The sequence below is a fragment of the Lentinula edodes genome, assembly GCF_021015755.1.
Source record: "Lentinula edodes strain Le(Bin) 0899 ss11 chromosome Unknown C8R40scaffold_28, whole genome shotgun sequence".
Taxonomy (NCBI): domain Eukaryota; kingdom Fungi; phylum Basidiomycota; class Agaricomycetes; order Agaricales; family Omphalotaceae; genus Lentinula; species Lentinula edodes.
In genome coordinates this window covers 176,266-188,458 of record NW_025764334.1, presented here as the reverse complement: position 1 = coordinate 188,458, position 12,193 = coordinate 176,266, and positions in this window count along the sequence as shown.

The following is a 12,193-nucleotide window of genomic DNA, read 5'->3' as shown; positions in this document are numbered from 1 at the left end:
TGAGGAGGTGGGTCACGAGGAGATTCAGAAGCAGCACAACATTGGGGTTGTTTCCCCGTACGGCGGGCGATGGCTTGGAGAATTGGAGAATCAATTCGAGTAATAGACCGGCCCCGAGCCGGAGCGACCACGGGGGGTTGTCCACGGCGAGGGGTCAGGACTTGGACAGGTTGTCCGTCACCAGTGTACAAGGTACTGTATTCGAATTGTTGTTCCTCTTCCATGGCTTCAGGAAGAGTCGACGTAGTAGGGACTGTAGCTGGACCGAAACTGCGATTACGGCGACGTGGTTGACCAATTGCAGAGATAGAGTCGGAGAATGGGGCAAATGATTGGGCTGTAGTGAAGAAAGTGTTTTCTTCGGAGTTAGCTCTAGATTGAGCTCGAGTTTTCGGAGGCATAAAAAATGATATGTCAGTACGACGTTAACGGATTGAGTTTAATTATACTGTTAAGATCATGTACACCGTGTAACCGTGCCAGAGCCACAGGGTGTCTAAGTGCGGAAGACGAGTGGGACAGTAGTGAAGTTATTAACAACACCGCCGTTACGCCGTTAGTCCCCGGAGATCGAGAGTAGAGAAGGGAGGAACTGAGAAGCAGCCAAGTCGGAGTGGCGGTATCACCGGTGACGAGGAGCGAGCCAGAGGACGTCTAGTCCTAAGGTAGCGTAGAGAGTACTTCAAGGCGTTGAGCCTAAAGACTTAGAGAGCACAGAGTGTAAGAGGGAATCTAAGTCGATCTAAGTCGATAATTAAACTGAGGAACTACAGTAGCGTACAGACAGTATTTATATCTACGGAACGGCGCATCGGTGCGGAGCGCTAGACTAACTACTAGGAGCTATACGAGTAGTACCTGCAGGGTAGAGTAAAAGACAATAAGGAGAGACTAGAACGAAAGAGTAAAAGACAATAATGAGAGACTAGAACGAAAGGATATGTGTAGCGAGAAAGAACAATAGGAGAGAGATTACAATAAAGAGCAGATCTTCGGAGTACCGAGTGGCGGAATGGAGGCCCGCGGCATGGACTTGACAGTTACTTAGCGAAGACTCGATCATGGGCGCTACAGTATGGGGGTGGACACCGTAACGACCTAATCAAAACCCTTGGAATTGATTCCGACATGTTGGCCCTAACTGACGCCGACTGGGGAAGCAATTCCATTGATCGAAAATCAATCTCAGGATTCGGAATCTTTTTATTCGGAGGATTAGTGGCATGGTCTGCTTCGAAGCAGAAGAGTATTGCTCTTTCGTCGACTGAAGCTGAATATATGGGCATGACGCATGTTCTTAAAGAACTCCTTTGGATTCGGCCAATTCCCATTCTGTATCCAACCGATCCAAACATATCGACATTCATTATCATTTTATCCGCTCCCACATTGAAGATGATTCTATTACGACGATTTGGTGTTCTTCACTCGACATGATTGCCGATATTTTCACCAAGTCTTTACCTACCGATCTACACTACAAATATTCACATTCCCTTGGACTGGTCCCACTCCCTGATATACCATGATTTTTCCTTCTTTCATCGGTGGGGGTGTGTTGGGAGATATCTTCCCTTTTGTTGCCGATTCATTCCGGATGCACGTGATTCAACGTACTTATAGTCTTTTTCACACGTTCATCACCCTCAGCTGTTAACACCTTATTGGTTCCACACTGAGGGTGAGTATTTTCTATTTTATACCTATACTCGTTGATACTTACTAGCTAGTTAGACTTGTCTCATTTTGCTCTTCGTACAGGTATAAAACTCAGCTGTTAACACCTTATTGGTTCCACACTGAGGACTTGTCTCGTTTCGCTCTTCGTACAGGATACTTGACCTCTAAGACCTACCTATGTTTGGAGGTATACTAGAATCTTGGAACCAATATGGACCAAATGAGGACAAATTGATTCAAATTAAATGGTGTATGACCTATTGTAGAAGTCTCCTTATGGTTCTGAACATTTATTTTATTAAATTAATTGTACTGTACAATTCTATATTCTGTATGTATAAATAGTGATCAGATGTATCTGGAATACAAGTGATTTTGGGACAATGTTGCAGTGCTAATCCGTAAAAAGGAAAGACACACTCCTGCCAGACTGAAGCCTCTTCGCTAGCAGCCATTCGGGCCCAGCACTTGTGAGTATAGGAACATTGTGTTCTGCTCCTTGTGACTGCAAGAAGTTATATTCAGTTGTTGGGTATTCTTCAAACTTAGGATCAGTTGTTGGTCTTAAGGGCAAATCATACTGTGTGATTGTGCCAGCACATAGTTCTAGCCCTCCTGTTAAGATCATGTACACCGTGTAACCGTGCCAAAGCTACAAGGTGTCTAAGTGCGGAAGACGAATGGGACAGTAGTGAAGTTATTAACAACACCGCCGTTACGCCGTTAGTCCCCGGAGAGCGAGAGTAGAGAGAGAGGAGCTAAGTAGCAGCCAGGTCGGAGCGGCGGTATTGCCGATGACGAGGAGCTTCGCAGAGAACGTTCAAGTCCTAAGGTCGAAGGGAACGTACTTCAAGGCGTTGAGCCTGAAGACTTAGAGAAGAGTTAAGTTGAGAAGGTGTCAAGTCCATGCCGCGGGCCTCCATTCCGCCGCTCGGTATTCCGAAGATCTGCTCTTATTGTAATCCCTTCCTATTGTTCTTTCTCGCTACACATATCCTTTCGTTCTAGTCTCTCATTATTGTCTTTTACTCTTTCGTTCTAGTCTCTCCTTATTGTCTTTTACTCTACCCTGCAGGTACTACTCGTATAGCTCCTAGTAGTTAGTCTAGCGCTCCGCACCGATGCGCCGTTCCGTAGATATAAATACTGTCTGTACGCTACTGTAGTTCCTCAGTTTAATTATCGACTTAGATCGACTTAGATTCCCTCTTACACTCTGTGCTCTCTAAGTCTTTAGGCTCAACGCCTTGGAGTACTCTCTACTATAACCCTAGGACTTAGACGTCCTCTGGTTCGCTCCTCGTCATCGGCGATACCGCCGCTCCGACCTGGCTGCTACTTAGCTCCTCCCTCTCTACTCTCGCTTTCCGGGGACTAACGGCGTAACGGCGGTGTTGTTAATAACTTCACTACTGTCCCACTCGTCTTCCGCACTTAGACACCTTGTGGCCTTGGCACGGTTCCACGGTGTACATGATCTTAACAGTATAATTAAACTCAATCCGTTAACGTCGTACTGACATATCATTTTTTATGCCTCCGAAAACTCGAGCTCAATCTAGAGCTAACTCCGAAGAAAATACTTTCTTCACTACAGCCCAATCATTTGCCCCATTTTCCGACTCTATCTCTGCCATTGGTCAACCACGTCGCCGTAATCGCGGTTTCGGTCCAGCCACTGTTCCTACTACGTCGACTCTTCCTGAAGCCATGGAAGAAGAACAACAATTCGAATACAGTACCTTGTACACTGGGGACGGATAACCTGTCCAAGTCCTGACCCCTCGCCGTGGACAACCCCCCGTGGTCGCTCCGGCTCGGGGCCGGTCTACTACTCGAATTGATTCTCCAATTCTCCAAGCCATCGCCCGCCGTACGGGGAAACAACCCCAATGTCGTGCTGCTTCTGAATCTCCTCGTGACCCACCTCCTCACTTCGATCTGGACGCTGGTGATCACGATGATCAAGACCCTCCTGTCGACCCCGACGATCCGGGTGCCGACAATAACAACGACGATCTGGATGACGATTCCGGCGGTTTACCGCGTGGTGAACCTGGTGACCCCAGTGGTCCCGGCGGTCCCGGCGGTCCCGGTGGACCTGGTGGACCTCGTTCTCCCATATCTCCTGACATTCCCAACGAGCAACGTGCTATGTTGGAACTCCTCTCGGGGTTCAAGGGTTCCATTGAGACCCTTGGTACCGTCCTCGCCGCTCTCGGCCGTCCCTCTGACAGCTCTGAATCCAAGAGCAAGGTCAAGGAGCCAGAGGTATTCGACGGTTCGGATCCCCGAAAACTCAAGACGTTCTTCGTCAATCTCGCCCTGGTCTTTAATGACCGTCCCAAGTACTTCACCGACCAACGGAAGGTGAATTATACTCTTTCTTATCTCAGTGGGTCAGCCAAAGAATGGTTTGTCCCTGATATCCTCGACCCGGACCTCGACTCGCTGCCGGCCTGGACGTTGTCCTTCATGGCCCTTGTAAAGGAGCTACAGGACAACTTCGGCGTTTACGACGCCCAAGGCGAGGCCGAGGACGCCCTTGGTAACCTTAAGATGAAGGAAACCGAGAATATCCGGAAGTACAACATCCGGTTCAACACCCTGGCTGCTAGCACCAACTGGGATTCTGCCGCCCTGAAATGGGCTTATGGACGAGGCCTGGCTGAACGTATCAAGGATGAAATGGCGCGGTTGCCCGAACCGGCGACGCTCACCGCTTATCGTCTGGAAGTTCTTCGCATTGACAACCGTTATTGGAAGCGCGAAGAAACCAAGAAGCGTGAGGCTGGTAAGCCTTTTATTGCTCGGAACCCGAAGAAGGGTTCCTCGGACTTCAAGACTGGTTCTACTAACCAGCACAACAATTCTCAGCCTTCGAGTTCTTCGGCGCCGTTCACGCCGAAACCTAAACCCTTCTCTGGTGGTAAGCCTAACAATAATGGTAAGCCCCAGAACTCTTCGAATTCCGGCCAATCCGGCGGTCAGTGCCCCGCGTTCAACCATCTAGGAGCAGATGGTAAGGTACTTCCCTCCGAACGGGAAAGAAGGATGAAGAACAATCTTTGTCTCTTCTGCGGTGGTAAGCATCAGATTGCTGACTGCAACAAGCGAAAGGCCCGAGAATCGAAGGGCCGCGCTGCCGAGGTTGAAGAAACCCCCGAAGCAACCATTGAGGTTGTTGAAGAGGATTCGGAAAACTAATCCGCAGCTCTTGTTCCCCGGTACGAAACGGGAGCTGCGTTGATCAGGTTCGTACCTCACCTGGGGAGTTATATCTCAACGCGTCCGCTCTTTCTTCCATTGATCGATCTCTTGTAATATCTTTGACTACTGAATTTCCTTTGTCCGATTCGGCCACGCCGGCCGAACCTATCTCTGCTCTTCTCAAATTCCCTACTCTTGTTGATTCTGGTTCTACTGACTCTTTCATCGATACTCGTTATGTTTCACAAAATTCTATTCCTACAACCAAAATCTCTCCTGTTAATCTTCGTCTCTTCGATGGTTCATTATCTTCTAAACCCATTACCGATATGGCGAATATCGCCGTTCGGTTCCCTTCCGGCGAGCTGCTTCTATTACCCTTTTATGTTACACATTTAGATTCATCTTGTAAAGCAGTATTAGGTTACAGTTTCTTATCCCGCTACAATCCGTTAATTGACTGGGCATCTCGAAACATTACGTTCCGTAACACTTCACATCCTGATTCTCCACAGACGTCTGTACCTTCTGCCATCAACCCCATTGTTGCAAAGGTCGCTGTTCCGCTACCGGAACTTTCGCCGTCGGTTTCACCGACAATTCTGGAGACCCCTCCTGGGGACTCACTTCGCTCTCGCTCCCGCTCTCGGACTTTACGGGCCAAGCCCCTTTCGTCCAAATTTCCCTTTGAACCCATCTATTCTTATCCTACGGTCTCTCAATTCGCTGCTCAACTGGAAACTCCCGAGGTCGACATTGCACTCGTCAGTGCTGCAGTCTTTAACAGGGCTTGCAAGGACGCTGGTATGGAACCTATCCTACTTCGTGCTATCCACTCAGAGGTCGCGGCCCGCGCCGCCGACCGCTCTTCCACCACTCCATCCTTCTATCCCAGAAGAGTACGCAGAGTTTGCAGACGTCTTCGACGAGATTGCTGCAGATTCACTTCCTGAACATAGACCTTACGATCTGAAGATTGACTTGGAAGAGGGCGCTTCGCCGCCTCTCGGCCGTATTTACCCTTTGTCTGAAAAGGAGCTAGTCGCCCTTAAAGACTTTATTGACAAACAGCTGGCTACTGGTGCCATCACCCCATCATCCTCTCCTCACGGCGCTCCGGTCCTTTTTGTCCCGAAGAAAGACGGCAAACTTCGCCTTTGCGTCGATTTCCATGGACTCAATCGTATCACCAAAAAGGATCGTTACCCACTCCCACTCATTTCAGATCTTCTCGACGCTCCGAAAAGAGCTAAAATATACACCAAATTGGATCTCGCTCACGCTTATCATCTGGTCAGAATCGCTGAAGGTGATGAATGGAAAACCACCTTTCGGACCCGCTACGGCTCCTACGAATGGAAGGTCATGCCGTTCGGCCTTACGAACGCCCCTGCGGCTTTCCAGCGGTTTGTTAATGACATCTTCTCTGACATGCTCGATGTTTGTGTCATCGTCTATCTTGACGATATTCTAATCTACTCTGATACGCCAGAAGGACACCGAGAACACGTTAAGGAAGTTCTTCGGCGGTTACGGAAACATCGGCTTTACGCCAACCCCGACAAGTGCGAATTCAATATGGATACTGTTGAGTATTTGGGTTATATTCTTTCTCCCGACGGATTGACTATGTCCAAGGAGAAAGTACAGACAGTTCTAGAGTGGCCGGTCCCGAGGAAGGTTAAGGACATTCAGTCCTTCTTGGGTTTTGCAAATTTCTATCGTCGTTTTATCTATAATTATAGTGATATCGTTGTGCCAATGACTCGGCTTACCCGAAAAGGCGCTTCCTGGATCTGGGACAGCAGCTGTCAAGAGGCCTTCGAAAATCTCAAGACTGCTTTCACTTCTGCGCCGATACTGGCCCATTGGGAGCCGAATCGCCCACTTATCGTGGAAACCGACGCTTCCAATTATGCCATTGCGGCTATTCTTTCCATCCAATATGCTGACGGTGAAATTCATCCTCTAGCCTTCCTTTCAAGAACGCTTCATGCGGCGGAACTCAACTACGATACCCATGACAAAGAGCTACTGGCCATCTTCGAGGCCTTTAAAGCTTGGCGTCACTATCTGGAAGGTTCGGGTGATCCGGTGGACGTCGTCACCGATCACAAGAATCTTGAGTATTTCTCTACTACCAAGGTTCTTACACGCTGACAGGTCCGATGGTCTGAATTTTTACATCAATTTAATATGGTCATTCGCTTCCGACCGGGGAAACTCGGCGAGAAACCTGATTCGATAACTAGACGCTGGGACGTCTACCCTAAAGAGGGGGATATCGGCTACGCCCAAGTGAACCCTCATAACTTTCGTCCTATCTTTACTAACGAACAACTCACTGCGTCTCTTCGAGCTACCTTCCTGGAAGGTCCGGCTTTACAAGCCTCGATTATCATGGATATTGAAGCCCTACACCAAGCAATCATCCTCGCCCTTCCCGCCGATCTGAGCTCCGTTGCTGGTTTGGAACTTGCAAAAGATCCTTCCAATGAACGTTGGAGCTTAGGTAGTGACAAGCTACTACGCCTTGATGACCGTATTTATGTTCCGAATCACGGCGATCTGCGCCTTCAAGTCCTCCGTTATTTCCATGATCATCCACTCTCCGGCCATTTCGGCCAGAACCGCACTTTAGAAGCTGTACGTCGTCAATACACCTGGCCCAAGGTCAGAGACTTTGTTCGTGACTACATTACCTCCTGCACTATCTGTGGTCGCAATAAGCCCCGCCGTCACCGGCCTTACGGCTTGTTGAAACCTCTGCCGGTTCCGGTCCGACCATGGGACTCCATCTCTATGGACTTCATTGAGCAACTGCCAATGTCGAATGGCTATACAGCTATCCTCGTCGTCGTGGATCGATCTTCCAAACAAGCTATATTTATTCCAACTCACGACACCATTACTTCCGAACAACTAGCTGAGCTTTTTGTTATTCACGTCTTCTCTAAGCATGGTGTTCCTAATCATGTTACTTCCGATCGTGGTTCCGAATTTGTTTTGGCGTTTTTCCGGGCTCTCGGTAAAGCGCTCTCCATGGAACTTCACTATACCTCTGGATATCATCCGGAAGCCGACGGGCAGTCCGAGCGTGTCAATCAGACTCTCGAACAGTACATCAGGATCTACTGCTCCTACCAACAAGATGACTGGTCGCCTTTACTCCCGATCGCCGAGTTCGCTTATAACAACGCTCCCAATGCTTCCACAGGTATTACTCCATTCTTCGCTAACAAAGGATACCATCCCAACATCACCGTTCGGCCCGAGGTCGACATGAAGTCTGATCTAGCTAGAGACTTCGTCGTCAACCTTGATGAACTCCACGCTTTCCTTCGAGAGGAAATTCTTTTAGCTCAGTCTCGTTACAAGGAACAAGCTGACAGGAAAAGAATCTCGCACCCGGAGTTCCCGATCGGCTCCGAAGTATTTGTTCTTGCTAAGCACATTCGCTCTACCCGTCCTACTGAAAAATTCTCTGAAAAATATCTTGGTCCTTTCAAGGTCATAAGTCGACCTGGTACTTTGTCTTATGAGCTCAAGCTCCCGGATTATCTTCGCCGCATTCACCCGGTTTTCCACGTCTCACAGCTGGAGCCGGTTACGCCGAATCCTTTCCCGAATCGTACTCAATCTCCTCCACCTCCAATTGAAGTTGATGGTGAAGAGGAGTACAACGTTGCCGAAATCCTCAACTCCAAGCTGGACAGAAGGTATAAACGTTGTCCTCTACGTTATTATATTCGGTGGGCCGGTTACGAAGGTACCGACGATGAATTCTCCTGGGTTGCTGCTGATGAACTACATGCTGATGAACTGGTACCCGCATTCCACACTCGATACCCTTTGAAACCTGGACCTTGATCACACAAAATCATTTTATTCCTTTTCCCCGTTTTTCCGCCGCGCTCCGCCGAAGTTTACTTTGTGCGTTTAGAGGGTAAACACGATGATAGTAAATTGAGTGTTTACCCCTCTCTCTTAATTGTTAATCTCATCCTTTTATCTACTATTTCACATATAATTCTTTCACACTTATACTACTTATACTAAACTAATTTACTTCTTATGCCGCCTCGCGGCCCATTCGCTTTTCGACTTCAAAATTGCGTTGAACATTTTTTTTTTATATACAAAAGGTCCAAAAAACAAAAGCATACAACGAAGGCAAGGCAACAAGAAGACTACAAGAAGTACAAGAAGAGGCTGAAGGCCGATTTCCGATGTCCGATGATACACTACTCTACCACCTCCTTTCCCTTCCCCTTCACCGATTGCGCCTCGGTCGGCGCCGTCTCCTCCTCAATTACCTCCTCCTCCTCTCCTTCTCCATCCTTCTCCGTCTCCTTCTCCTCCACTCCTCTATCTTCCTCTTCTTCCCCTTCCTCCTCACTCTCCTCTACGACCCTCCGTCGCTTCAGCGGTCGTCGCCGCTCGGTAGTTCTCCTCGACGGTCCCGCCGTCGCCGGTCCTTCTCCCATGCCCATCATCGTCACCCTAGTGTCCAGTGAGATAAGTCGGGCATGATCATCCTCCTGCCTTCTCAGTAGCTGGCGGAGGTACTGGTGGGACTTTGAGTTGGCCTCTCGCAGAGCCCGATTGTCGGCGAGAACCTGCGCCATCTGACTTTCGAGAACGGCCAGTCGTTCGCCGCTCGGACTTGCGCCTCCCTCCCTCTTGACGGTGTATGGACGACCCGAGTACGAACATCGTACTTTAGAGTCGTGGCAGGGCTTACAGATGACGCTACTCCGCTTGCCAGCCTGCTTCAGGCAAGGGATTTTCTTCGCCTTGCACCTTTCGCAAGGCTCCCGGTCTTCTTCATCATCGTCGTCCTCATCGCCATCATCGCCGTCGTCGGGGTCTTCACCAACAGGCTGGAGGAAACTACGTTAGTAGAATACTCCACGATAAGGAACAAAAAAGACTCACCTGGGCTTTGGCTTTTCCCTTGCCCTTCACCCTTGGAATCTCCACTACCGGCCTCCTCGGTGATACGGAGGTCTCCCCAGTAGAAGTCCCTCCTTGACTCCTGGCAGTGGCAGCCGCCACCAATTTCCTCCTCCGCTCGACGACCCCGTCCTCCTGCTCCTGCGCCCGATTGGCCCTATCCCGAGCATCTTGGGCAGCTTGGCGTCTCGCCGCTGCCGCCTGCGCCGCCGCTCGTTTCTTCCTCTCCGCCTCCTCTGCCGCCTTCCTTGCAGCCGCCTCCTCCGCTGCCTTCTTCTTCGCAGCCTCTGCTGCTTTCCACGCTTTGACTCTCTCGACCCTCGCCAGGGCCTCCCTGATAATCTCGTCTTCGTCCTCGTCGATGGGAGCGCCGGGACTCGGGGGATTGGCGGGGCGGGATGAGGTGCTAGCAGTTGGTTGGGTGGTAGTGGTAGTGGTAGTGCGGCTTGCCGACATGTTGGACTTAAAAAAACTCGAGGAAAAGTTAGGGCCTTAGCGGCAAAACCCTGGGCCTTTTATACGGCAAAACTGCGCACGGACCAGCGAAAATTTTCCTTCGAATTGTACTTGGTGTACGGTGAACCGAAAATTTTCACTGATGACTAACGCCATTTCCCGGTACTAACGGCTTTTGCAAATTTTCCTGCTGACTGATGGGCCAAATTCCCGATCCTGACGGCCTTTGAAATTTTTCCTTGGTGACTAACCAACTCCCGGTATTAATGGCTTTCGAGGGCTCAAGCCTAAGAGGGGGATACTGTCAAGTCCATGCCGCGGGCCTCCATTCCGCCGCTCGGTATTCCGAAGATCTGCTCTTATTGTAATCTCTTCCTATTGTTCTTTCTCGCTACACATATCCTTTCGTTCTAGTCTCTCATTATTGTCTTTTACTCTTTCATTCTAGTCTCTCCTTATTGTCTTTTACTCTACCCTGCAGGTACTACTCGTATAGCTCCTAGTAGTTAGTCTGGCGCTCCGCACCGATGCGCCGTTCCGTAGATATAAATACTGCCTATACGCTACTGTAGTTCCTCAGTTTAATTATCAACTTAGATCTCCCTTCTCAACTCAACTCTTCTCTAAGTCTTCAGGCTCAACGCCTTGGAGTACTCTCTACTATAACCCTAGGACTTAGACGTCCTCTGGTTCGCTCCTCGTCATCGGCGATACCGCCGCTCCGACCTGGCTGCTACTTAGCTCCTCCCTCTCTACTCTCGCTTTCCGGGGACTAACGGCGTAACGGCGGTGTTGTTAATAACTTCACTACTGTCCCACTCGTCTTCCGCACTTAGACACCTTGTGGCCTTGGCACGGTTCCACGGTGTACATGATCTTAACAGAAGGGAGATCTAAGTTGATAATTAAACTGAGGAACTACAGTAGCGTACAGGCAGTATTTATATCTACGGAACGGCGCATCGGTGCGGAGCGCCAGACTAACTACTAGGAGCTATACGAGTAGTACCTGCAGGGTAGAGTAAAAGACAATAAGGAGAGACTAGAACGAAAGAGTAAAAGACAATAATGAGAGATTAGAACGAAAGGATATGTGTAGCGAGAAAGAACAATAGGAAGAGATTACAATAAGGAATGGATCTTCAGAATCCCGAGCGGCGGAATGGAGGCCCGAGGCATGGACTTGACACCTCCGTAGGGGCCTGTGTGTTCCGGTTTTAATTTACTTTGATTCAAAACCCCAATTCTTGATATACCCATATCAATACCACTAAAGCACAGATCGTGCTGAATATACTGAATCCTTGAAATGATTCAAATTGATTGATTGAAGCTTTATGGAACCTTTGATAACACTACCCCTTGCTATTAAATAAATTTGATAGCAGTGAACTCACATATTGTGTATTAGATTGGTTGGTTGGAGTGCCCATTTGATTTCTTCCTTTCTCTTTCACACAAAAACAAGGCAAGCTCATTACCGGGTTCGTCAACTCCTGCCTGTTATTGTCCCAGGGACCTCCCTGTACCTCTCAGGAACCTCCCCAAGGGTCACACCTTACATTCCTGTACTACTACTAAGTCATTTTAGTCCTTGGTCATGGTTCCCATAGCTCCCTTCAAGCTCCAGCTTGCTCCTAGCACTACAATGTAAACTACTTATACCACCTCCACCTTAAGACCAATTCTGACCCAGGTCTTACAGTAGATGTTGTGGAGAGCTTCAACATTACTTAGACTTAAGGTCCCAGTACTTGTGGAACAAGTAGGGAGCTTAGGGGAGGTGTTGAAGAGGTTGGCTCGCAGAATGGTAGATGTTTGGGGAGCTTTAGAATTGGTAAAAGGAGGTTGGGTACTCACCCAGGATGCTTGAACATAGTGTAGAAGCATG